Genomic DNA, 27,555 nt, shown 5'->3' on the forward strand with positions numbered 1-27,555 from the left:
CGCCATCCCCTAGGTATGAACGGGGAACAAGGACCCTGAACCTCCCTGCCAGGTAATCGAGGGGATTGCCTGCTAACAGCCAGTAGGTAAGGTGACACGTTGTGCTAAAACCCACCTCTTTGTATTCAGCAGTATTTCCCCCTCAGTATCTCTTCAGTCAGCATCCTGCTCGTATCTCAGAGATGTCACTCGTTTTTTCAGGCAGATCAGCGATGTGGTTGTGAGATAAACCTCCTGGTCATCTTTATTTACTGCTCTTTGATTCATAGCCAGAGCAGTCTCAGAGTACACGAATTGGGATTCCCTCTCAGTGAAACAGCAGTGGGAGATGTACTCTAGGAGCATACCTGATGCGCTGTAGCTGCTGATGGGTGCTGACTTGGTAGGACTGATCTAGAGCTAGTCCAAAGCCAGCCCTCTGAAATGCAAATGGTGTGGATATTGCACCCTCAACACCAAGTGCTCGCCCTACAGATCTGCTCCTACTTGCCAATGTAGCCATAGTATGAGAAAGCCATGCACCACAGCAAGCCTGATCTCACTGTAGGAGCAGATCAGGAGGCATTATAAATTGCAGTAGAACAATGAAGGTCATTGGGGCTGAAAGCAGCTGGGACATTAATAATTTTATTTGCAAAGTGATGGAGCAAATATCCACAGCTCTCTGCAGTGACCTCATACTTCCCAGGCTATTATTCCATAGTGTCAGGACTCAACTAGTAGCTAAATCCAGCCCTCCTCTGCCAGACTGCCCTTGGGGGACTTCAATAGCACAGATTTAGTCAGTGGCTCTGGGCTCAAATCAGGTCCTTTCTGGCATAAAAGAAATGGACTTTCTGCTCTGGAAGAAACCTTTGTGTGTTGCCCTTTTGGGCTGTAAGTCAGAGTATGGGCTTTGATGATGTTAGATCTGTTGGGGGGGAAACTGTTTTTTTCTTCAGGCTTTACTCTTCTCTGTTTTACTTCTGCATTTAATCTGTGACAGGAACACTGGACAGGTGTCCCTGTTTGAAGCAAAAGGTGGAAAAAATATTGGCAGTCCTCTGTGCTGCCTAACCAGTAAGCCACATGTCCTTCAGCAGTAGCAAAAAATGCCATTGTACTCTTTCTCTTCCCAGTCTCCTTCAAGCCCCTGCGGCAAGTGCAGGTGTCCTGTTCAAGGAAGGGAACAGCAATAATAAAGAATCCTTAAAATTAATTGCAGGAGTCAAGGAGACTTTTTGCTTGATCACAGATGTAGACAGAAGATGGATTTCAGAGAGAAGAGCAAGAAAGAGGCAGTGAGAGGTTCTGTGATTTATTGGAGACGAGCTGGCTGTGAGAATGACTCAAGAGTCAGGCAAAATAAAAGGGGTCAAGTATGAGAACAAACACATCCTGTAACATTAGGAAGCAGCCACAAGCTTCGGAATATGATGTAGTGTTATTGCAAAGCTACTGATAGATCAGACCTGTGACTGTCTGGCCTGACTTCCAGATCAATAGCATGCGTTGGGTGTCAGAAACTAGATTCAGTTGACTGTAAGTCAAAATGCCCCTCTCTGCAGAGAACAAAGTAATGAGCAAAGCAGAACTAAGCTGTGACAGTCTGCCTGGATCCAGATCTATCTATGGACAGAGTATCAATCAGTCAGAAAATAGATAGCCCAGAGAGATTGATAGTGGCCTATGTGAAGATCCATGTGTCTGGGTCTGTGAGTCTAATAATCAAACCTTTTAGAAAGAGATGTGTTTGTGCTTTTCCTCGCTGTGATGTTTCCTGCATGACAACAGCACTCTGTCCAGACGGATTAAGCTTGTTGGCATCTGCTCCAAAGTCTATTTGGAACAGGAAGAAAAAGAAACTGAAAAAAAAAAAAAGTTTTTAAAATTTGACTGTATATGGACATTTCCCAATAGCTGTTGAGGAAGTCTGTGATCATTCAGAAACATGTCAGCTATCCATACCAATGAGGGTGTTGCAATCTGATCCAGCCACGCAAAAAGTTCATCTACATACATGTTCATATGCATGCATGCGTCTATTTACATATACATCTATGTTTTAGTTTTGTCCTTCCAGGCTTTGTAACAGCTAGCTTGCTTAGCAATTAGCTGGAAATATTACCAAGAACAAAGGCTACTGGAATGTTTTTGAATAGCAAATTGGTTTCATGTCCTGTCTTATCAAGGGTTTTGAAATCCAGCCCAGATTTCACTGGACAGTTTGTCAGATGGTGGATGTCCCGGCTGCTTTCCAGCCCGCTGCTAGCTGCAGAAGGAGTGTTGCTTACCAAATAGTTCAGCGTGTTGGGCTGCAGTTAGTATCCAGGCCTGCAGGAGCAGATTGATGGCTACCAAACCAACACTTTAATCTGTTTTTCACACCAGAGCCATAATGGCAATATTCAGCTTCATTTCCTATCCTAGACACTCTGAGGAAAACAAAATAGGTTTGCGGTGCATGATTTGAACATCCTTCAAATGAGCAGTGAGAAATGAGGAGCTCAGGTAGTCACAAGTAAGCCTCCTTTGACTTCAGGCGTAGCAAGACCAAGGTGTGTGCAAGAGCAGTTTTACCTCCCAGCACACCCTTCACGTAGCACACCTGAGGGCGAGCCTCCTTGAGACAGGAGGGAAGGTGAGATCTGCCCAAGAAGTCTCCTTTAATGTCAGATAACTAAGATCAGAAGAGACTTCTCTAGGATGAGGGCTGGGTAGAAGTAGTTGAAATGACACAGGCAGGGCGCCAGCATGGCCAACATCCATAATTCACAGAGAATGTCTCCTAAGCTGAACTCTAGGCAGTCCACAGGGACTACTGCAAGTAGAGAACAATGCAGCAGAAAAGATAAAATACAGAGCAGTGAGATCTAAACACGATACTCAGATTGTGTTATTCACCCAACTCAGCAGCAGGCTGACAAGAAGAAGGACAGGAGCTGGCTTGCAGTACTGCAAGGTGAATATATTAGCCAGGAGAAAAGTTCTCACTATTGAAACACTCAGGAAAAATTACCTCTGCTGACAGAGGGAAAAAAACAGCAGCCAGAAACATCATCTCAGCAGGGAACACACACTAACAGACACGAGCTGCTAAAATAAACAGAAGTGCAGCCTGCAGTATCAAAACGCGGTGGCATCCTGCTCCTTTTGATGCTTGCCCACTGCCAGCTGTGAAATCTTCGTGCTGCTGCTTTTATGCTCTGCAGTGTGATGTGAAAGTCTTTGCCAAGCTGATATTACCTGTATTTGTTATTCACCATGCAGCCTTCCGTGTAGAGCCCCAACTTTCAGCAGTCACCGTTTGCTGAAAAATTTCCTCTGCCTTTTGCCACAAGAGGACTCCAATCTCCAGCAGCTCTCAGGGAGCTGTTTGTGTTTTTTCTGACTTCCCCAGAGACCTATTCTAGCAAACTTGCAATTAGGAACCTGGTTTAGCAGTAGCTCTGTTTTTCAAAATGTAAAATAAGCAAACATTTCGCTGTGGACTCATTTTTTTTAAGCTTTAAACAGACACAGCACTTACCTGTTAACAAGGAACTCCTGCTCTATCCAGCAATGGCAGCAAATATTTTTGCCAAGGAGCTTTGCACAGGAAAACGCATGCGGGTAAAAAGTGATCTTCTTCATATTGTTAATTGTATACCGCTGTGTTGAAGTTTATGCCTAAAGATAAAGATTCGTGTTCATTAATTTCTTTTTTAACTCATTTGTTTTAAAGCTTCCTGCTTCTTGTCTCACTATTTGTCATGGGATTAAGGGCAAGTATCTTGCAATGCTAACAGCCATTCATACGATGTCTGATTAATGTGGTTATGGCTATAGAGACTTTGTACTAATTATAACGATATGAATATGATTGTTCCTCTCAATTTCCATTTTAATGGAGGCTAATAAATACATCTGATGGCTTTTATGGTATTTAATAACCTTTCTAATCATAAGCAGGAGCTTGTAAAACTGTTGTAGATATGTTGTGAGATACAGGAAAGCATAATACGTGTGTCTCATGGACACTGCAAAATGAGTGTGCATTTGCATTTCACATAGGTGATCTATCTTTGGGGGAAAAGGAGCTCAGCAATTAGCAAAAGGTGAAGGATTCAAGGAGGAAGATGCAGAGAAAAGTCTTGTAGTCATTTCCTAGAGTAAACGGTAGGCTGCTAACCTGAAAGGACTGAGTGATGTCTGTTGCTGCAACTCAACTCTCTGGCTCCCTTTATCACAATTTTTAAACAGCACTGATACTGTGTTGTCACACATCTCCTAGGATTGTCTTAAAAATACATCAGATGTCGTTTTTAAGTGCCCAGACTATTACACTCTGGATTGTAAGGTCTGGAGCAACACAACTGAGTCACTCTGATTTCACTCTCCCAGCACTACAATTACAGCTTATTGTGCTTTGCTGTTTTCCTTACCCTTATTTATGGTAGAGTCCACACCAGTTTACAAGCCCTCTTAGGACAGAGTTATATTGCCGTGGTGAGAAAGGTAAGTGTTGTGAATGCTGGCAAATATCACAAAAAAAAAGAAAAATATCACAGCTGCAAACCTTCTCAAAGGAGGGTTGGTTTCTTGCAAAGAAGCGAAGCCAAAATGGACCTCAGCCCTAACTGCTGGGTACATCCGTCAGAGGCCTCTTGTCAAAGGGATTTATCATATCTGGGACACTGATGAATTCGCTTTCAGCAAGGGAGCTCAGGTGTTGTTAGCACAGACACTGGGGCCATGAGCTCTGTAACCCACAGCTCCTGCAGGAGGGTTTTATGACCAGTGCAGGTACAGCTGCACGGATGGTGCAGGTGGGGCAATCATCATCAGCAGGGACCAAGCAGATGCGTTGTCTTCTGAATAGCTGTTAACCAAACAGACGCTAGGGGGCTGTGGAAAGCAGTCTTTAAAAATATCAGTGCTTGTATGGTTCAGCATCCCCACTTTTCTGGGGGGGGGTTTATAAAGGAGAGCATGGGCCCAAGTCCTGTCTTTGGCAGATGGGCAGGGAAGCAGTGGGTGTAACTCTCCTTGTTTAACCCAGAGTCTGAGGACACAACTGGTGCAAGGTCTGAAGGCACAGCAAATCCAGTTTCAGGGCTCCCTGGACCACATCAGAAATGCCATGGCCACATGATGCAAAACATCAGTCTGATGTCAGTTTGCTCTAATAGTTCAGTTTGACTTACAAATCATTTGCAGTTTAGCTGGCAAACCTTTTGCTTTGTTTATTTCCTGATGTCACATGCATCGTCCTAGAGCGTACAGGAAAGCATTAAGTGTATGCCTTACCACGACCTCTAGCTGTTTTGACAGGAACGTTTTTGCATGCTCAGGTTTTATCAAATGAGTTCCGTGTGGTGATTTGGCAGTGAGCAGGTGAAATAATAATTGTGGAATGATTTCCCGAGGAGAAAATAATTTTACTGGAAAGCTTTAGCCAAAATACCACCAACTTTTAAAAGTGCAGTCTTTGAGAAGTGAACTTTGAATCCTGATGTGACTCATGTAAGGATGCTGTACTGAGACCTCCATATCACAGTAGCCAAGGAGCCACATCTGCTGCCAAAGCTGGCCTAAAGCTACTCTGGATGCAGACAGCAGGATTGATTCAAACCCATGGTTTAGTGGAAAAGCCATTTGGATCAGGCAAGGTGCTGGCAAACTTCCTGGCTACATATGAGTGAGCCAGCCCTAAAAGAAGAAGGATGAAGGGCATGGGGACATGCAGAAGAGCCTGGTGTGGCGTGGCCTGGAGCAGCCAGGGGCAAGCTGCTTCACCTCCAGCACAGTGGCTCTTCCTGCTGGTGCCCTGAGCTGGGGGGACAAGAGGGTCCTGGCACCTGCATGCCCCACCATGCCACTCAGGCTTGCCCTAAGGGTACAACCACAGTGAGGATTAGGACAAAATCCCAACCATCTTGAAGGCAGCTAGAATCTTGATAACACTCAACACCTTGCAGATCATGGCAGAAATCGCTATGGCCACAGGTGAATTTAATAATTACCTGTGATTCTGGGGGTCGTGTAATAGGAAGAAAAGGCCCAGGGCAGCTCCTTGAGTAGTAGGGGGGGGGGGGGGGGGGGGTGTGGAGAGGTTCCTGAGCTTGTTCTTTGTGGGGCTCAGCTGGATGTTTTCTCTCTCTGGCCCATTCCCTGGAGAAGAGATGGTGGGGCTGGGGACTTGGTCCCCACGCGTAGATCTGGGCACTTTGCTGTGGGTGAGGGCAGTCGGTGCCTCTGCCCACAGCTTCCAGTGTGGGTGTGCTCTGCAGGGCACTGGGCTGGTCTCAGTTCCTCTGAGCGTAGAGGGCAGCCCCAGCATGCTTGATCTGTTTATAGTCTAGTTTATGACCTGTTTACAGTCCTGTCTTGTGCTAGAACTTCTAGGAAAGAGTGAAAATAAATGCTGAACTTTCTCTCCAATGTCATGAATGCTTCCAGCTAGGTACAGTGAGTGAGTTTTGCTGTGTCCTGCCAAGCTCCCCAGGAGATCAGCTGCCTCGGCTGGCTAACACTAGGTACATGGGTGTAAATGATGCATGGTGAGCCCCTGTAGTCTGTCAGTTGGCCAAAGGCTGTGGGATGGGAGAAACCGACCTTGTCCAAGCTGAGCTTGAAGCTTTGGATGAATTCCAGGTTCTTTCTGAAGTCTGGGAGATGTTTTCATTTATGAAAGTCATTGCTCTTCAGAGCTGGAAGCTGGCTTGCTGGGCAGCACGAGGAGTGTCATAGCTGATGGGTCTTGGTCTCAGCTTGGGGTCTGCATATGCTAAATAGAAAACAGATCCAGCTGCTGTGTAGAGGACAGGCTAGCGGAGCACTTGGGGCATCTGGCTTAACACTTCTGGTTTCAGAAGCGTGAGTCTGAGCTTCACGCTGCACTTTGCACCGCGGGCTCAGCTGTGAATGGGTGACTCAGAGCCAGCGACGAAAGTCAGACGTGCGTATTGGTCACATTATCCCTCATGTGATACTGCTTTCAGAAAGTTGGGTGCCTTTTGATTCTGCTGCTGCCGCCACAGGTTGGGGTGGACGTTTGGTTTCTCTTTCCCAGAGAGAGGTCCTGCTTCACCTCCCGTTTTCAGTCCAGCATTGAGTTGTAGGACCTGCGTGTCGCCGTGCAGCTCGGAGATCGTGGTGCTGTGCCAGGTACCGCCTGTAAAGCCACATCCCCTCGGGGGGCTGGCAGGCTGCAGCCAGGGCTGTCACAACCTGGCTGTTAACCTTATCTAGAGGGGCTTGGGGGTCCGTGCTTGCCACCAGCTTGATTTTATTGCTCCAGCCACAGACATGGAACTGGGAGCCTGTCTTTGCCTCAGGGTTCAATATTGTGCAGGCACCTTCAAGCCACCGCGATGGGGCAGACGTGTGGCTGGGTGCTGGGGCCGAGCGCTCCTGCAGCTGGAGGGCTCTTGTGTGGGGGCTTCCCAGGGATGGCTTTTCTGCTCCCTCGCCCCAAAGGGCAGCTGTCTGCTTGCATAGGGCTGCGGGTGCCTCGTTGCTGTTCAGGGCTCTTGCTTTTGTTTATTTGCCCTGGGTCTTGCCTTGGCTTCAGCCTCTTGCTGTGTCTGGGAGAAGGAAGAACCAAGCTGGGGAAGGAGGAGAACGGAGCTGAGCTCCATGCCCGCTCCGTGCTGATCCCGCCCGCGTTTTGCACGCTTCCTTTCTTTTTTTTTCCTCCTTCTTTTTTCCCTCCCCTTCTATTTTTTTCCCTCTCTTCCCCTCTTTCTTCCCTCCCTCCCTCCCTCCCTAGCGTGGTTGGATCAGTCTTTTGGTATTTCCTGCCACCGCCGCCTCCCCCGAGCAGCTGTCCGGCTGCGGCCACCGCTCCGAGCTCGCTGCTCTGGGGGCCCACGCGTGTCCCCCACCCTTCCCCACGCGTGTCCTGGCGGCGATGCGAGCGGCACGGCGGGGTGCAGGGTGCTGAAGGTGGCACCGCACGGGGCCTGGGACGCCCCGGCCAGGTAAGGCACGCTGGGTATCCCCCACCTCCAGCCTCAGCTTGGCTGCATCCCTCCCAAAAGCCACCCCCCAAGGAAATGCCACCCAATGCCTTCATCCCTAAAATAACCCCTAAAGCCAATTACCCCCACAGACCCATTCTTCCCAAAGCCAGCCTGTCTCCCCTGCGTAGGCAGGCAGGCTGATTTTCAGTACAGCGTGCTCCTGTTGTGGGTTGGGGTTTGGCAGCGGGAGTTGCGGGGTGCCCCCCGGGGGGGGTCCCAGCACCCTGGGGCTGGGTGGAGGCGAGCGGCCGGCACGTGGGGGGCTGTGGGCTCTCAGGGGGACTTCGCCTCTTCAGCCCCACAGGCACATCTGGTTGGTGGAGTCTGTTTGTAAGGTACTTCTGCCAGGATGGCAAGGAAACAGGAGGCTGTCTCCAGTGATATTAATTGCTTAAGTGTAAATGAGGGTGGTAATTACCTTTCCTGTAGGACCTCAGAAGGATACTGTGCTGGAGACCATACGCGCTGCTGTCCGTAAGCCAGGTAGATTGTAGACCTGAGTTTGGGAACACTTTTGGCTTGAACTGGATGAAGCAAGGCGGCATTTCTGGAGATACAAACATGTAAGCGCAAACTTAATTGTCTGCTGGGTCAGAAACCATGTTGTTCGAGTGCTGCACAAACCTCAAGTTCTGTAATTGCTGAACATAAGTGAGGAGAAAGCTGTGTCTGTAAGCTGTGTCTGTAAGCTATGTCTGAAGCTGATACTTCCTCGCTTCATCCAGCTGCGGTGGTATCTTTCTGCTCAAAATCTTCCTGCCCTCTGTCACACTGATGCACAGGATGGTGATACTGAGCACAGTCTGTGCAGCAGAGAGCAGCCCCTGCATTGGATTTGTCCCCAGCTGCCACCTTTCCTTGGCAGCAGGTGTCCCCAGAGGTGTGACGGGGAGGGAGATGAGATGAGCCTTGAGTCGTGCTGCAGCAGCTCCTCTCTGCGTGTGGCAAGCTTTCCTGATGAAAGCAGAGAACAGGCATTCTCTGCTCGGTGGGGTGGCAGGTGACCCTGCACATATGCTGTCCCCAGCCCAGCGGGGAGAGCTCTGAGCAATGTGGGGGCAGCAGGAGGCTCAGGTGGGGCACCAGGGGTCGCTTTGTGCTGCCACTGCCCAAGGCAGGGATGGCAGTTCTGTGATTTGAGGCCAAAAACGCAGGCCTTTGCTCTGCCCGTAGCCTGTTCGAGGCTGAAGCAGAGAGTGCGAAGCGAAGGAATGATTTAATCGTGGTGTTACTTGAATGTAACCGAAAGGAGGATTTACTGCTCTAATCTTTTCATGGTACTTAATTTAATTTCTCAGTGCTGTATTGCAACACTGATTCATCAGGTGAGTGGGAGGGAGGCGTGTGCGGTGCAGGTGGCTCGGTTTCCAGTGCTGGTGATGAGCAAGGTGCTCTCGGGGCTGTAGCAGGAGGCAAATGGCTCGGTGACCAGAGCAGCACTGCAGTGTGGGGTGCCTCCAGGGAGAGGCTGCTACTGTAGTCTGCGATGGGCGATGTCTGCACCTGTGTGCTGTGCTCAGAGCAAACTCAGACTTACCAAGTTCATATTACATTTGTAGCTGGTGGAAATTTTCTTTACATCAATCTGAATCAGGTCAGACTTGTTTCGTATCTAAGGGGCCTGCTGGCTGCAGGAGGTGGCGGAGAGATTGTCAGCGTAGCTGGTGCAGGAGGGCTTTCAGGGCTGGATCACGGGCTTAAAAGGCAAAAATGAGACTGCCCTGAAAAATGGGACTGTCCTGATGTATGTCAGCTGCTTCTGAGCCAAGGGGCACTGAGCTCCCTCCCCAACTGCATGGGTTTGTGCTGTTTGACCTCGCTGTCTTATTCAGGAAAAGGCTGCATTTGGTGTTTCTTCTCCCGGCCTGCCTGCCTCTGGAGCCTCGGGAGCACAGAGCTTTCTCAGGCAGAAGCACCACTCCTCACGCCTCTGCTCTTCCATGGGAGACGTCTCTGGCAGCGCGCTGAAGGTGTTGGTGCACCCCTGCCGTGGTTACCGAGGTAAAGGAAACCCAAGCAGCAGCTCAGGGAAGGGGAGCAGACAGTCCACACGCCAGATCCGTGGGGGTTTGGGTAGGAATGACGGCGACCTGCTGCGGCAGCCAGCACCAGGCTGGGTTTGCTTACTCCTGGTGCAGACTCTGCACAGCACCAGGCTTGGCAGAGCAGGCCAGCTGCTCCCAGGCGCCGCTGCTGCACGTGAAGCTCGCAGCGCCTACGGAGCAGTGCGGCTGCGGCACGTTTAATTGCACCGGGCTGTGTCTAAATCACAGGTTCTGGCCTCACCCAGCCCCTCCCCAGTGCTGTGGCTTTATCTGGCTGTGCGAGGAAGGAGACAGTCATCCTGAAAAACACCCTTTGATAAGCTGAGCCTCTGCGGAGGGCTGAGGAGCAGTGTTTGGCCTGCCCAGGCCTCCTGCAGAGGGCTGGGTCCCAGAGCCCACGTGAAATGCTGCTCCTCAAAGCTGGCTACACGCTGCCCTGGTTTTCTCTTGGAAGGAGAGAAGGAAGAAGGCCTTGTGCCTGCCTCCTCCACTGTTGATTGGTTGCTCTCCAGGAGCAGCTTTCCTGCCTGCAAAATCTATTACCCATGTGCTTCTGCTGTGATGCTAATTGGACACAACACATCTTAGCATACTGAATATTTTTAAGGCAGCCCTCAGCCAGCAGCAGCTCTGACACTGCTTGTTGAAATGCTTCTCTCCACTGTGACCCTGGAGGTGGTGGGAGCACAGTGAGTTTGTTGATGCTTTCTTCCAGATGTGAGATCAGGTGAGCCAGCAAAGTGTTCCTGCCATAATGCTGCTGACCATGAGGGTTTTATTGCAGGGGGACTCAGAAGCTGAGGCTGCTTCACTGATGTCCGTGCTTCTGAAGCACTGGAGTACTGTTCCAGGGTGTTGAGGTTTTGTGCTTGCATTGGGCTGATACCAAAAGGTGAAGGGGTTAGAGGGGAATTCTGCAAAATGGGAAGCAGCTGCTGGTAAGAGTTACTCTCACGTGGTTTCTTGCCATCAAAAAAGGACAGCAACGTGAAAGGTGGATGTATTTTCAGGTCAGAATAGTCCAGCTGCTTTGTTTTTGCAACCTGGATAAAAATCCAACCATATCCCTTGTTCTGTAGGTTCAGGTGGTTTTGTGCTCTGCTTGCAGAACTACAGTTGAAGTTGTGCCATTGTTTCTTTTAAGCTCCTCTTGAGCTAAAGGATTTAAATGCATGAATTAATGCATTAATTAATAAATGCTGTTCTGGATTGAAAAGATTCTTCTCATTGTCTGTAGGTGTATGCCTACAGGCTCCTTGTCTGAACTGGTGTGCCACTGAGGCCCATGCTGTGGGCCAGTTTCCATAACCGTGTGCTAAACAACAAATTCTGGGATAGGTTTTGTTAAACTCCTGGCTGAACTCTGGCTGCTTGTGAGTGGGCTGCAGGGTTGTGTGAATTTTGGCGTTTGGCAACATGGTGGCTGTTCTCGTGGTTCCAGAATCGGTGTAAAATTGACTAAAGCCAAAAGAGAAATGCACGGGTCCTTGATAAGCCAGGATGTGTACAGCTGTCGCTGTGGAGAAAAACACCGAGTCTGCCTGCTGCATCCTCTCTAATCTGTCAGTGAATCAATCAATGTGAAATCGTACCCCCAAGGAATAATGCAATAGCAATTCTCTGTGTATTCCCTGAGTGGGATGCTACTGTAGTAGAGTCCCAGAGGATATGCTGCCTAAATTGATCAGCGACGGCTAGGATAAAAGCTGACTTGCTGCTTACCCGTGTAAGAGAGGCACTGAGTGAGGAGGTGCCTCGTTCTGTTGTTGAGTGGAGAGCTTGACCGTGAACTTGGTCCTTCCGCTTCCCAACCCAGCGCTTTGAGCACAAAAGCAGTCGTGTAGCTCTTCAGTTTGCCTACAGCAAAAACACGAGGTTGCTCAAAAAGGGACTTTTAATTTCTATGCTAATGCAGTTTGTTCCAGACAGCTGCTGGTGTTGTTGCTCCTTCCCACCTTCAGCGCTGCAGAGAGCTCGGCTTTTGTTACCTGCATTGTTCGGTGCCAGTTAAGAGTGAGAAACCTACGCTGTTGTTCCACTGCTCAATTGTCTTGCTCTTTCCCCAGATTGCAGTGACAGGGAATTCTCTCCTGGCAGTGAGCAATTGCCATGTCCCATTGAGGAGAGGAAGGGAGCTCTGCTCCACAGCACGGTGTGGGTAGCTATTACTCACTGTGGGTAATCTTGGCAAAAAAAGATCTTTTTTGTTTTTTTCTTTTTAAAAAACAGTAATCTTTTTTTCTTTTTTAGTATGACTTTCAGCATCAGGAGAGAATCCCTTATGTGGTACAGAGAGGTGACCGAGGCTTTTTGATACTTTATCAACTACTGCACAGTTTGCTTGGGGAATTGCTGCTGGCTCATCTGTAAAATCCCTGGAAGCTGAATGTGAAATTACCACTGGAATTAATGCTGGGCCAGTGGGGTTTATTCTGGTAAGCTCCTGGCACGGATGCAAATAGACGAGATTTACATTTTCTAAAATGAATCTTTCTGCCTCTTCTTGCTGTGCTGCTTTGGGGGGAAAAATAACGTTTCACAGTGCTGCGAGCCTGATGGTCGCTGATAGTGAATAACTTTTTTTCTCCTTACCTTGCTAAGGAAAGAAATCTGGATTTGCAGATCGTTTCATGACCTTTCCTTTCATATGTGGGTCAGAGACTGTTCAGGTCTGAGCAATGCCAGTGGTTTTTCCCCATAAAGTACTAAATCCTCACTTGGATTATGAAGCTTTCAGTGGACGCTGAATGCACCACACCAGTCGCAGCACCAGTGGACACAGCAGTAATTTAAGCTGCCTTTTGTGGTGCTCTGTTCTCGTCAGTCGAGAGCGGGTCTTGAGTGTGTTAGGCATGAAAAATGCAATCTTGATGGCTTTGAGTTTGGTTTAAAATCTTTCTTCTCTTAGCATCTGTTAATTTGGTCCACCCTCCTTGGCCTGCTGTCAGCAGCACCATCATGAAAAGGAGACACTTTGAAAATTATGAATACCAACGGGCTGGTTTGTTTTTTTTTGTTTTCAGTTCAGGCTCACTGAATGCAAATGGGCCATAAGTTTTTGGCTGATGATCCACGCAGGCTTTGTTGCCTGTAATCGCTCTCCTGTTACTCAGTGCCACGGGAGGCAGGCTGCAGTACCCTCTGCTCGCCTAGTCACACACCGACGCACTGCAGTAGACCCTGGGAGCTCTGGCTACGGACAGGGCTGGAGGCTGTGTGTGTGAAACCCAGACTGTCGGGCACCTAACCCTGCTTTTATTTAGCTGGTGTTCGCGTTGTGGCTTGCGGAGCCCTCAGCGTAGGTGCTGAAAGCTGTCTGTTGCAAGAGGATGAGTTGCACTGTGAAGGAGGATGCTGTAGCCATGAGCACGCCTGAGAAGTGTGGAAGCCTTTTCTGTCCACAGACGCCCCTGAGAAGGTCATGTCACCTGCGCATGCCTTTCTTGTCTTGGTTTGCCTGCCTGGATTACAGGTCCTGTGGTGTCTAGGTCTTTCCCTTGCTGTGAGTTCACACAATGACTACTGTGGCGTGGCCTTTGGCTTCTGCAGGGCTGTTCTGTGATGTAAATGAAAAGAATCCCATTTTGTCAGCAAGATACTGAATGATAACTCATTTAGCTAAGAGGGTGCAGCAGTGCCATTTTTTCCTCTTCTCTGAACAGGTGCATCCTCATGAGGAAATGAACAGTAGGTAGGCACCAAGTGAGAGACATTGAGCAACAACTGACATGACTCAGAAGCAATTTAACTGCAATAATTCCCATGGAGCTAACAATTCTTTTTCCCGAAACATACAGTGTTGCTCTCTGCTATAAAGCTGCTGTCGTTTGACTTCATTGTATTAATACAAACCTTGCTGTTCCCAACAAGATCCGTGGTTGCCAGAGAGCAGTTCTGGAGCTGGCTCTAATTATTGGTAATGTTCTTCCAATTGTTGAACAACAACATGATAAGGATGCTTCCTGCTTAGTATGTTATTCCCTGTGGTTGGTATGCTTGCTCTGTGTTCAAAATGATGCTTCTCATATCAATTGAAGTATTACAGGCCAGCAGGCCAGTGTTTGAGTGATTACTGAGAACACAAATTGACCCTACCAAGACATACCTGCCTCTTAGGTACTTCTTGTTAGATGCATTGCCTTTTTTCCCCTCTTTCCCCAAATATTGGTGTAGAAATTAATTGCTTAAATTCGACCTAGAAGGAATGTCTGCAATTTGTCCTCGCAAGTGAAGTCAGATTGACTGCATTGAACCGGACTGTTTGTGAGAGGCAGTGCTTGCAGAGCTGGATAGTCCAAGCTTTTACCACTTAGATTTATAGGGTCACAAGTCAATGCATGTGGCTTCTTACCTGATTTCCTCCTGGAAATCTCCCACATTGGATCTCCTGACCCCCTGGGATTCAGTATGTTTTCCCACTGACTTTATAGCAGCCAATTGCTTTTGTCCTGCATGTGTCTTAAAGAGAAATCAAGTCAACAATAAATCTCAGAGAGAATTTTTGCTGAAAGCACATAAAGGCAATTACTTGCCTTGTTGTTTAGTGAAATACAAATCTTTTCGTCTTAGGAAAAAAGGAAGCTCCACTGTGGTGCATGAACGCGAACAGAGAATTGGTGTTCAGGTTTCCACGATGTGAAAGGGACACTGTGCTACCATTGAGGTTCTACCATTTTCCCTTGAAGATGCAGTATTGAATTTGGAAGTAGAATTTAAATGATTTTCAGTCGAATAACTCACTCTTCTGCTCACTGAATAGATACAAAACCCCATTGTTTAATAGCTAGATCCACTTTTAACTGATAGTTTCACAGAGGTAAGATAATAGGTCTGGAAAAGTAAGGTTTTTTTCTAAACACTATTTAATTTTCCATAATTATATTAAGTGCTAAATTGAAAGGGGCTTTTCTAGCTAAGATGAGGATAATGAATAGTTGTGCAGTATTACCATAGCTGTGACAGGGAAAGAAAGAAGAGATTGAAGGTTTGCTCCAGCTGGAAAGGAAATCTGCCCTAATGTGGTCCTTAATGACCTATTGCTGCCTCCTGGGTGTTGCTAGAAGACCTTGTTGCCATTTGCACCTCAGGGCTGCGGCAGTTTGCGTAAGGAAACAGCAGGCGCTCGGAGGGAAAGTGGCAGTGGAAATAGAGCGAAGAACCTGACTGCGACTCCAAGCCCAGCCTGGAGCTATGGAAGCAGGTGCACGGCCCAAAATGCTGCTGCAGGAGTCAGCTCAGAAGGCCGTGGGTCACAACACGGCTCCTCAGAGGCTCCAGTCCCTCCTGTGCTTTGCCCGTGCTGCAGGGTAAGGTGGAGCTGGCTGCTGCTCCATGCTCAGAGCGGGTTGCGACAGCTCAGGTCCCTCTTGCAGGCTGGAGCTGTGGCAGCCTGTGCTGATGGCTGCTTCCCTCTGGCTCCCCTGCTTGGCTGCCAGATCACAAGGTGGAGCGTGTGCGGGGCTGTGGCCCCCTGGAATAGTTCACCGGCTCTTTGTTTGGGCATGCTTAGCGCCAATGGGAATGGCAGTGTTCACCTGTGAACGTCGAGCTGCTGCAAGCGTGCCCTGCCTCTCCGTGCAGATAAAAGTGATTTATTTGGGACAGGATTTCACTGGGCTGTCTTCAGAAGCAGGAACTGTCAAGTGGAGGCTGTGGTGTGCTCCCTTGTTAATTCACCTCGGCACCCTGGGGGCCAGGACACCACTTCCCTGCAACAGTTCCCCTGCTGGCTCCTCTTGCTGTCCTCCTAGGACTGCTGCCAAGCTTATCCTTGGGGACTTGTTCACTGTGTGCACTGGTCTGCTGGGAATTGTGCTCGGGCCATTATCATGCCTCTCCAAGTCTGTCAGGAGCCCGTGTTACTGCGCCAGGCACTTCTGATCCAGGCTGGATGTGAAACAGTTGCTTCCAGGGGGAGAGGCAGTGTGATTTCACCTCATGAGCTCTCCAGTGCCCTGTTCAAAAAGCATTAAGCAACACGGGGCTTTTTGCCTGCTTTGATAGGTGTCTGCGTCAGCCCCACTTGAACTTCAGAAAGCCGAGGATTGTGAGCACTAGAAGTTCATTCCCTTGTTCCAGGGGCTGCAGTATGGGAGCCTTGCACCGATGAGTTTCGCTACGATACTGCTGCTCTCTGCTTCTAGGTGGGTCAGAAATATTCCTGAGAAATTCTCCGTTCCCTCCCTTCACCTTGTAGTTTGCCATTTCTGGATTCAGACAGGTTGAGGCACTGGAAATAGGACAACTTGTGGTTAAGGAGTTTGGCTTTGGATTCAGGAGTTCAGTGTTAGCTCCTGCCTCCGTCATGGACTTTGTATAGCTGTGGGGAGATGGCTTCCATCCCTGAACCTCTGTTATGAGGTTCATAATGAATATAACGAACACCAAGTAAGCTTTGGGGTAGTGGTTTTATTTATTTACCTTTGTTCACCTACAAGACTCAGAGGGTCTGATCTCTTTGCCAGGCTATTTGGCCTCCTCTCCCCACTCTGTCCAAGGCAGAGGATGTTTGTTTGCTCTCTTGATAAAGCTAGAGGGAAATCTTCAGGTCTATCTCTTTTTCTTCCACTACTGCTTTTTAGTCATGCTCTTTGCTTTCATTCAACATCAAATAAAAATTAAATGGTGAGTTTAATTCTGTAGCTCTTAATAATGTTTCTAGCATGAGCTGAGCTGCACATACAGACGGTGCCTGCAGGAAGCCTTGAATTATACCGTACTATTTTTAATGGGCAATCCTACTGTGCCATAAGCCTTTGGCTCAGTGAGCCTCTCTGAGATGAACTACAGATGAGACTTCCACTATTGTAAATATCTGTACCGTTTAGTTTGGAGTATCACTAAAAGAAACAGCACATGAAATAATAAAAGTCTTATTTTACTGAAGTCAATGAGCAGTTTTTCTTCAGGCTCATTTGGAAATGGACCTTAGCAGAATGAAGTGGAGCATAAAAGCGGTGTTCAGGGGCTGGAAACGTTCAACAAGCAGCGCAGGCTGCCCCGTCGTTTGCTCGCGGTGAGGTGGGCTGTGGTGCTGGGCAAGCCTGAGAAGGCTCAGTTGGGAAGACTGGCACTTGCTTTTTGGGACCTTCAGCCTTTTTCATTTGCATCCTGGATTTTAAAGCCAGAGCTGTCAGTTCTCTCCATCTCATTTGACTTTATTTGCAAGCTCTGGTGTTTTAGCCCAGTATTCTTACCTGAAGTTCAGTAATTAATGGCGGAATTGCAGCATGCATCTTATGCGTGCAGTGCATTTTAATTTCTGGTGGTGAGTCTTTTGTGCTCTTCAGTAAAGTATGCGAAGGGTAATTATCTTTACAATAAAAGATGTGTACTTTCTCTCTAATCTGGCTTTTTTCTAGCTTCATTTTTCTAGCTTTCTGACATCTCCCTGTAAGTAATTGCAGTCTATGATCAGGTGATGCTTTAAGTGCCTTTGATTAGTTAAGTAGGTTGAACACCTTAAATCTCTCATTGCAGTTGATTTAAGACCTGGAGACAGCCTTGCGGGTTTTTGTGTCTTTTCCAATTTTCCATGATGGTGTATTTCAGGTAAAGATTGCATGTGTTATGCCAGCAGTGATCTTGCAGCTGCCACTTATAGAAGTAAGGCTGTGTTCTTGCTGGTGCTTTGTTCCTTTTCCCATCCTTGTGTAAGCTTCCAGGAATTGAGCAAGCCCTGCTCACCCACTGTATTGCACTTGGCGCTCAGGTTCTGTTGGTTATCTGTAATTCATAAATCAGAACTGTTTTGGAAAACCAAAGTACGTGTCTGGACAGAGAGGAGGGGGCGTTTTGGTCTGGTGTGCAGCAACACAAGATTATTTATCATAGATTGTGCTCCCTGCCCTTTAATAATCTGCTGACATTTGGCCAGTACTAAAAAGGTCAAGGGAAAAAGTTACTTCCTACAAATCCTGGCATTTGATTGCTCTTATTAAAGGGAGCGTGCTTACTTGGAATGAAACTGCAGCCATCTACAGCTGTGTAAAAGGTGACTTACCAGCTGGTACAACTGTATGGAAATCAGTTAGAGCATCCCAAGTATCCTGTGTGTCACTGGTATACAAAGAAGGGTATAGGGAAGAAAGTTTTGAGTACTGTATGCGGCAGTGAAAAGAAATGATCAGAAGCTGATGCTTGGAAAATGAAATTAAGTTGGGGACCACTGGGATCATCTTTCTGTCCTCTGGTTCACAAGGTCTTAAATATTCTTAATTTTGTCAATGGCTTTGCATATTACCTGTTAAGCCTCTGTGATGTCTGAACTACAGTAACTCAGTAAAATACCAAGTTGTGTCCTTTTTTTTTCTTCCAGATTTCCCTATTGACTTTTTCCCTTCGAAATACCCCAGTTTGCAACCACCACAGTTTTTCTTGTTCTCCTGAACAGCCCTGACGGATGCAGAGATTGTCCAGCTGTGCCCTCACCCCCTGCAGACCGGTGGGCAAGCATTGGCAGCCCACTTGGAGCCACTGGGGGCTCAGGTGGATGCATGTGGGCTCAGAGCGGAAGGTGCCAGCTCCATGCAGGGCTACCAGTCCCAGTGCCATGAATTTAAGGAGTTCTGTTGTTTTGCACAAAGACATGGGGCAGCTGGTGCATTTTCCTTCAAGGGAGCAAACAAAAGGGTCTTGCAGGGGAGCGCTGGCTTGTTTGTCTTGTTAGGCAGCATTTGCTGCTGCCCCTTCTTGGATATCTAAGAACACATGCCTAGAAAGCTGAATTACAACAATTACATAGCTTAGAGTGGACAGTGGAGTTGTGTGCTGTAGTTATTGCTGCCAAACCACCCTCAAAAGGAACTTAAATGCAAATACTTTCAAAAAAGGGAGAACAGAATGGACTGCACTGGGGGAAACAGCCGGCATGGTCTCTGGCTAAGTGAGTCGGGTTTTTTTTAGCCTTTTATAGTGTTGTTACCTGAAAGTTCAGTGGGCAGAAGCTGTGTTATTTAGCTGCACAATAATTCAATTTTCTATTAATTGGTGTTGGAAATGAGCCAGAGCTGCTTGAAATGAATTCCTTCCCCCAAAAAGTACTGTAGTGCCATTTTAATTACTTCAGCCAAAGCATTCTTGGGCAACCCAGTGGGTTTTACTTCTTTAAAGAGCATCATATGTGCCGAGATGCTGCAGATGTTGCTCCTGGCAGCGGCTGCTGTGTTAGAAAATGCTGCGCTGGGGTGAGCTGCTGGCTGTGCGGGGGCTGAAGGAGCGTACCCAGCTTCCTGCCATCCCAAGAGAAATGGGGAGGCACTGTCAGGGCTGCTTTCCTAGCCGTGTGTATATAATTATTTAGAAAGCTTGTCTTGTGCAGAATAACACACTGTTATTGTATGGGTTTTCTGTCAAACATGTTGCTCTTCACCCAGCAAATTTGTGCAGGGTGCCTAAACAGACCTTAGAAACCCTGAGGGTTTACATTTAGCACATAAAGCTCAAAAATCTTGAGCTTAACCTTGAAAGTATCCTTTTTCTAAGGATGACTTACATTTCAAGGTCATTCCTTCTACAAGACCCTTTCTTCTTTAAGGATGCAGATGGTTTCCCTTATGAAAGCATCCAGGATTGCTCTTCAGGCTTGTGTGCTGGTCCTCCTGCTTTCTGCAATATGTCTTGCGTCAAATACAGTCGCTTCCACTTTGTTTTGCCAGCACAGCCTTTAGACAGTGCTCAGAGGCTGAGCTATAAAGGCAGAACCTTTGAATGAGGCTGCAGAAATGGTCCTAATTTCAGGATGGTCGGAGCTCAGCAGAAAGGGAGCCAGTGGGCAGGGCGCTGTGGGGCAGATGGATCCTGTAATGCCTGCGTGCACAAGATTGTGGTAACTTCCCAGCCTGGCTGATGGCTGTCATGTTTCTCCTTAACCAGATACTGTGGTGTTAGCTCATCCTGGAAGTTTTTGTGGCCTGTCTCCGCCCCAGCTTAAGGCTGGACTCAATGAGCAGCTTCTGGGAAGTGTGGAGGGGAAGTACATCTCGGGCTGCCACTCAGGTCTTACTCACAGTCTGCTTGGCCTTCTAATATTTTCACTAGATCTTCATAGACTTTGGAACTTTGGATTGTTTATATCTATCTCTCTCTCTATATATATATACACACGTATATATATCTGTCTGCATTTTTCATAAATGTAATTCAAGAAAATATCTTCTGCTTCTATTTGGGGGAAAATGTTATGTAAATATCAGAGGCTATCTCAGTGGTCACTGGAAATAAAATCAGGGTCACAGAAAAGGAAGGGAGGGTAACTCACGGCACTCGAAACACTTTTGTTTTCATTCAGTTATTTTTAGCTTCTCTTGTTGTTTTTTTCCTTTACATGAGATGATGTGTTGTGGTGCCAAAGCTAGAAACTGCCAGCATAGATGTGTGTCCCAGGGAAAAAATACCAATTGACATTGATACATTCCAGGGACTGCTGGATAAGATGCTAAGGAAACAGAGAATGCTTCAGCAGCTCCACTTATTACTACCAATAAAATTCAGGATAAAATTTGCAGTCACCATTCAATCAAGGTTTGGTCTATTAGCCTCGCAACAGTCTGGGGCCTTTGCTTTATTTTTCCCAGGTGCCCCACTCAGGTAGGAGTACATTACTTTCCTTGGCTTGGCCCAGTCCTTGACAGGAGAGGCAGTCTAAATACCTCCCAAAGAAAATAAGTGTTTTCAATATTTCCTTAGCTCAAAATGGGTCTTTCAGATTCTATATATCAATCCAAATCCCACTGAAATCACAGGAAAAACCCAAATAGGTGGGAACAGGAATGAAATCAGGCCCCTGGCTGTACTCATTGCTTGAATACGTGAAGTCACTATCTTTGCACGCCTTTGGGCTTTTGCTGTGGGCCTGTTTTCTGTGAGCCACCTATGCTTCACAGGCTGACAGTGTGACGCAGAGGAGCTGGAGGACAGCAGGACCTGTCCTGTTTGCAAGCAGAAGTGGTGCTTTGAGCCCTGGCTCTGCAGCCTGAATGTGTGGTGCCTGGTTCCCAAATCTGGCTCGGTGGCCTGAAGTCAGAATTTGTAAAAGAACTTTCCCAATAAGAGAAATTTGCTCTCAGAACTGTGTTGGAGCAACTGTATTGCTTTGTGATATGGGTACATTGTTCCCCAAGCTTTGTGGAGCTGCCCTCTTCCTCTGTGGTGGTGTTTCTCTGGATTAAAATTGGTGCTTTGGGAAAACTGTAAACTGCACTGGGAAGAAACTCTTACAGAATCTCCTGGGCTGATCATTTTGGCCACATCAGGGGTTGCTTGGAGAGCTGCACTGCATTATTCCTGGTAGTTCACCAGTCAAGGTTGGTCTGCAAAACCGCAGAGAACACTGAAATGTTGGCAGCGGTGCTGCAAGCACATCTGTAATACCTTTTGCAGAAATTAGTTTGTTTTTCGTATGCAACCTGCATGTTCCTCCTCCTTTCCTGTCCTTTTAAATGTTTGTTGTCTTCTGATAGTAACTGCATCTATGCTAGGACAAGGCTTGGAGATGGCCATGCCCTTTTAGGAGTTTCTCAACTTTCCAGTATCCAAGAGAGCAGCTGCATTGTGAGAGTAAAGTCATGGAAGATGGGCGTAAAACTGGCGGTAGAGAACCTCTCCCTGTCTCCCCCAGAGCATACAGAGTTCAGACACTTTAACACTGTCGTCTTCTGCATTTGAGGTGGCGGAGCATATTATGCTCAAGGTTGCACAGTATTTTGTTTACATCTTCATCTTCCTCTGGCCAAGGTGGAGGCAGCTCATGGCTGCAGAATCTGCACCAGGCAGAGGAACAGGGAGCTTGCATCTGGCCATGCACACATGGGAATACGGCGCTGATGATAACCAGGGTGACTCCTGCAGGCTGGGGAGCACTAGGGGAGTGGGAAATGAAGTTTTCTTTGGTGAAGCTTCTTCTTTTCACTCTGAGGAGCCCAGGCTGGATAAGTTTTCAGCGCTGTCCCTTCTCAAGGCAAGAAAAGATGGGAGCAGCAACACAACATTATTTTTAAAAAAGTATGAGACTTAAACATCTCATTCTTTGCAAGATAAATGAATGCAGTCCTAAGACTGCTATAATTTATATGCTTTCCTTGTTCAATGCTGTCGCTGGGGAAAATAAGAGCATGCCTGCCTGCTGCCCAGAGATCTGCTGTGCCAAAGCAAATAATTACGGCGCATGGCAAGCCGGAATGGCACCAAGGTGTTTGATGGATGAGCATTCTTCCCCGAAGCAGGGAGGAATGTTTGTGAGAGGTTCGTAATGTGCTGCAGTGGAAATTGCCCACTCACTGTATAAAATTCACCACCAAGTGGCCTAGTGGAGCCTTAAAGAGCAGATGAAGGAAAAGAAATGACTGTAGAGCAATGAAGTCAGGGCGTAAATGGTTATGGGCCCTGATGGGGCTGTGTTGCCACTTATCTTTGGGTCATGCCAGGGAAGATTACATTGGGTGGTGACTAAAGTTTTCCCTAGCTGCTTCCCTTTCTTGCTGCCTCAACTCATCCAAACCAAGATGTTTGATGTGCTGGGCTCCTCTTAAGCCTGCAGTAGTGTCCCAAGTCCCTAGCCTTGGTGAGGCCAAGATGCTGCTCAGATGGTGATGAAAGACAGTAGCAGAGCTGGATGGAGAGCAGCTAGCTGCCAGCATGGAGACAGGCTGCTGTGCTGTAATTATGTTAATTGCTATTACTTAGCTTCAGAGTTGTGCTAAAAATTAAGAAGGTGCTTTACAATAGTGGTGTTTAACTTTCCATCATCTACTTTGTTTTTAACTGATAGGGGCTGGGAGTTAACCAAGGGAAGCTTACAGAGCCACATAAAAACCCCTGAAAGGCAGTGGGCACTGGGCCCCAAGTTCTCCCAGGAGATTGTTTGACTTCCCTGCCTCCCTTCCCTCTGATAAACTGAGGGGCATCCCCAAAAGCCACACAGTCACTGGATGCAAGGTGAGAGGAGGGACAGGGAAAGCCTGGGTTTGTGTAGTTTGGTGTAGCACTGAAGTACGGCCCTTTAAAAGTTGCTGGTGGGAGAGTGGCAAAACTGCACAATTTCAGAGCTTCCACCCCTTATTCCAGCTTTTTTCCCCAAAGTGACATAACACAGAAACCAGTTCAAGACTGCAGAGACAGATTGCATACAGTTAGATGTTCAAAACTAAAGCTTTAGTATGCAAATGTAGTCAAAACATCGGGGACAATGCTTTTCAAGAAATACTTTGCTCATCCATCCATTTATTACGAATAACATTGGATATCCATTACAGTATTGCCAGTCTGAGATCCCAATGTTGTAAAAAATTGTGAAGCTCAGTTTGAAAACCAACTTCAGGAATGAGGGGGTTAAGGAGCCCTTTGCTATTACATTTTCTAAATGCTAGCTTGCATTCAGCACACATTTCCAAGCTTTTCTCTGCAACCAGAGAAGCTTTTTTTCCCCGTTCTACAAACAAAGATTTTTCAAAGCAATCCCCTGGTGCTTAAAAGGAAAAAAAAAAATGCTGAGATTGATTATGAAACAGCAAATCATAGCAGCCCTAGTTAAAACACGACCAACTCTTTTTTTTTAAACACTACCGAAACCTTTCAAGTTTATGAATGGTAGCTTTAGTGCCAGAGGAAGCTTTTTGCTCAGTAGGAGAACAACTTATTGGACCTAAGCAATGTAAACTGTGTAGATGCATACAGATAAGGATGTGAACGTGAGTTTGTCCACAGGAGGCGGTTAGGAGCAGTGCACTTACCTCGCATCCAGTTTACAAGTGGTCCTGGGCTGCTCCATCTCTGTTCCCAGGAGGTGGGCAGAGCGCGTGGCAGCGAGCTGAACTGCATCAGGTACGGGGGCACCCTGCCTGTGGCTGGCTGATGTGTGGCACTGCGCCATGCTTCCACCTCCTGATGGCACTGGCAGTCGTTATTCAGGATAACGCCCTGCCCAGTTGATAGGGTGGTAATTCAGTCACTATTATACGTCGTGTGCACACGATTGTGTGTTATGTACTCACTGGAGGAAGGAAAAATAGATGAGCGAGCGCCAGCTTTGAAGCAAAGGAGTGGCTGTGCCAATTAGCCTGGGTGGGTTGCTCGGTGACAGTTAATCCGTGTGAGTGGAAGCAAGTCCTCTGTGGTGCTGTGCCAAGGTCAGGAATTGGAGCTGTTTGGAAAGTGAAAGTCAGTCTTGCAGCTTAAAGCTCTAGAAGAAAACATCTTTATTGCATAACGTGAAGAAGAGCTTTTTCCATCTCTGTCATCCATGCAGTCTTCTCCCCTTGGTGCCCAGAACAGGACCAGAGCAGAGATAAGACCACATAGTTTGAAACACTCAGCAGGGCAGGGGTGGGCTTCTGAAACCTGCTTGTGTTTGTGCCCACGTGCATGCATGGCATGCATGCTGCTGGAGGAGATGAAGCAATGTGTGCATACATGCTTAGCTTGGTAAGAGAGGAACTCCTGCAAAAATTTGTTACCTTCTGCCATCCGTGGTGACAACAGAGCTTTATTGATTTATACCTCCTGGGGCTCTGGCTCTATACGCTGCTACGTTTTTATCAGGTGGGAAATGGTCAAGTTCAGAAAGGTGACTGACTTTATTTTGTCCATGTTTTCTCATTTTACAGATAGGGTTGAGTCAGCACTTGTGAAGTGTTGGAGGTTGAGCTGCATTTGCAATAAAGTTCTTTTCCTAGTAGCTGGTAATTTGGGGTATCTGGTTCATACATATGAATCGCTCTTCTGTGCAGCACAAGGTCACTTTCCTCTCTTTCTGCCTTCTGTCTGTCTAACCAGACACCATCTCATAGTCATTTTGTTTGCTATCTGTGAAATCACTTTCAGTTCACTTCATATTTAGGTTATATTTCCCTCCCCTCCCCCAGTTATTGGCACATACATTATATTGGCTCTCCAGAAACTGACATTTCATTTTAGTCTCTGAAAAATAATGCTATAAATCTGTGATAGGCTGCAGACTGTGGGACACATGGCCTGTGGTGCTAACCCAGGAGATGCCTCTATCTCATTTCATTTGCCTTGCTGCTGTGTAGTCACCCCCATTTTAGTATGTAGCATTTTAATATCTGAAGGAGAATATAATGGTATCTGTATCTAGCTTTTTTTTTTTTGTTAATGCCAGCATGTATAAATGGTACTGTTTGCAGGCAGCAATGGTGTTCACTTTCCTATACAGATGAGAGTAGAAGGTTCTTGTGTGGATGTTACTGACTTTGTTATCTGTTTCCATCTACGTTCTTGATGGAAGGAGACCTCAGTATGTCAATGCCATCATACACTTTGCACTGGCTTCTCCTGGAAAGCGTGCATGTAAAAGGGAATTGATAACCTTAAAGATAGCTATCTCTGAGCATTAACAGCTTGTTTATTGCAAAGAATAACTTGGATAGGTTGGCCCTTCAAATAGGAAGGGTAGCTGGAGCCCAGCGCAGTGTGGAAAGAAGCACTGAGACCCACAGCTTTTGGCCAAGTGGGTGTGCAGCGCTCTGGCAGCCCAGCTAGCGGGTGCTGTCACCAGCCCTCAGCAGCGTGGGTGCTCTGGCTGCCGGCCTCTTCTCTCCTCTGCTCCTCCCTGCGCTCTCCAGCCCAGCTGGCTGAATTAGCCCTTCACAGTCAATTTCTTGGGGGAGCTGCCTCCCAGCAGTTTCTTTCATTACTGCTGATCCATCCAAGGAAAGTCACCACTTGATTCCATTCTACCCTATCTGTAAGTAATTTTTGTTCATCTGTGTTTCAGGCTTCTTTCTGCATGTTGGGGATGAAATCTCCTTCTGTCACTGAGGCACTGTAAGCTTAATTAGTGTGTACAAAATGCCTTGCAAAACCTGAAGGGCTTCGTTCAGTAAGGGGCAAAACGCTGTTGTCAAACAGTAAGGTTTTTCAAGTGGAAATACCCCACTGCTTGCTTGTAATTGAAGCCAGGCTTTCCATCGCATCTCACTTGTACAGGGATCTGCCAGCACTGGAGAGCTGTGAGTACAGACACCCTGTAATTGTATAAAAGCAGGCTAAATCCAGGGGGGGAAAGCCTATTAATGTTATGTTTTAGAAGTTAGCACAATTGTCAGTTTTTTGATGTGGTGTTTGGGTGTTTTTAACTATTTTATGACCAGAAGAGCTGTCATTGCTTTGAGGAAGCTGAGACAGCGTCCCTGGGAGGGGATGAGCCCGGGGGCTTTAGGGACAGGGTCTTGGGGCTCCCTTTGCTGCCGCTAAACAGGAATGCATGGCCATGCTGGGTGGTGTGCACCGAAGCCAACTGGGCAAGAGGGCAATGCCAGTGGGATAAAGCAGGTCTTTGAACAGATTGGGCTTTACTCTTTACAAAAAAATCAGAATCTAAATGTCAAATTCCTTACAAATACCAGGCAGCACGCAGCTGCATTGAGCTCGTGTAGCTGTTGTGGTCTGCTGGATGGGAGAGCAGGGTCAAGCTGTTCCCGCACGAGCCAGAAACGTGGCTGTTGTTTCTCAAAAGCAATTATCTGTGTTTCCCCCTGCCTGAGGCAGTGGGTCACCCCTTTCTTCGCATGGCGAAGAATGTGTACTGTCAGCACTGGGGGAAGTCCTGGAATAGCCTAGAAGTGCCAAGCACGCAAACACAAATACCAGCATTGGCAAATCGGCGTGAGTAGCTTTGGAGTGCTGCAGCGTGGGCTGCAAACTGCAAGGCTGACTCCTCACAAAGACCACAGATCCATCCCTTGGAAATGTCAGGCCTTTGTCTCCCAAAATAGGCTTTTGTTTTCTTGTTCCACGAAACGCGGAATTTTTAAATTTATTTGCTTTGTGTCTTACAGTATGACGGGAAGAGTCTGGGTGGTTCACCCTGAGCAGCTCGGTGAGGGGGAAGGGCTCCTGCCTTGCTGCTTGACAGCCAAAGGCGTGCAGGTGCAGTTGAGTAGTTGTGGTCGAAGCAGGCAACCAAGAGGCAGCTCAAGGGCCTCCCGGTATGGGGTTAGGATGCTCTCCCCTCTCTGCCTGCTGCGATGCTGTGTGCAGGGAGTGGGAGAGCCCCTGCAGAGCAGTTACGCCTGAAGCTCCATACCCCTTTATAGTGGCTTGAGCTGCAGCTCTGGCTGTCGTGTCTTTGTTTTCAGTGACTGGGTTGGGATAGTGGGTGCTCTGCCTTCATCTTATCTGTGCAATCCAACATGTATGGATACCGTGCAGAAATTGTGTGTGGTGTCAGCAGCAGGGAGCTCTGACTTCCCCTGTCTCAAGGTCCCAGCTCTGGTGACTTTCTAAATCTTACTTAATTCAATGGGCTGCAAGGCGTGACCAATATGTGCATTATGGGAATGGGCTCAGAAAGGAAAAGAAAAACCAACTCCCTGCTTTTACACGCATGCTTGCCCAACTGGAATGATAGCACGTACGTGAGTGTAGCACATACTTTAGGTGTCATCTGATTTTGAGGTTGCGGGCTGTGCATCTGCAGTGGGAGGGGATTCAGGGTGTCTCCAGAAGCATCGTGGTTCAGATAAAGACTGTGCTTTGCAGATAGTCTCTGCTTCTTGAGTGATCTCCGC

The 27,555-nt window shown here is 47.4% G+C and overlaps 1 protein-coding gene across 2 annotated transcripts in view; it reads left to right on the forward strand.

The window, feature by feature from the left end:
• The first annotated feature begins 7,758 nt into the window (after positions 1-7,758).
• OSBPL5 (oxysterol binding protein like 5) overlaps positions 7,759-27,555 on the forward strand; it is a 130,692-nt gene continuing 110,895 nt past the window's right edge. Inside the window, exon 1 of one of the 2 annotated variants that reach the window (XM_032188467.1) lies at positions 7,759-7,943. The gene's annotated coding sequence lies outside the window, so the exon portion shown is untranslated. Of the gene's footprint in view, positions 7,944-25,630; positions 25,731-27,555 lie in introns of those variants that run through there. The other variant, XM_032188466.1, reaches the window with a different exon arrangement.

Source organism: Aythya fuligula, chromosome 5, assembly GCF_009819795.1.
Source record: "Aythya fuligula isolate bAytFul2 chromosome 5, bAytFul2.pri, whole genome shotgun sequence".
Lineage (NCBI taxonomy): Eukaryota > Metazoa > Chordata > Aves > Anseriformes > Anatidae > Aythya > Aythya fuligula.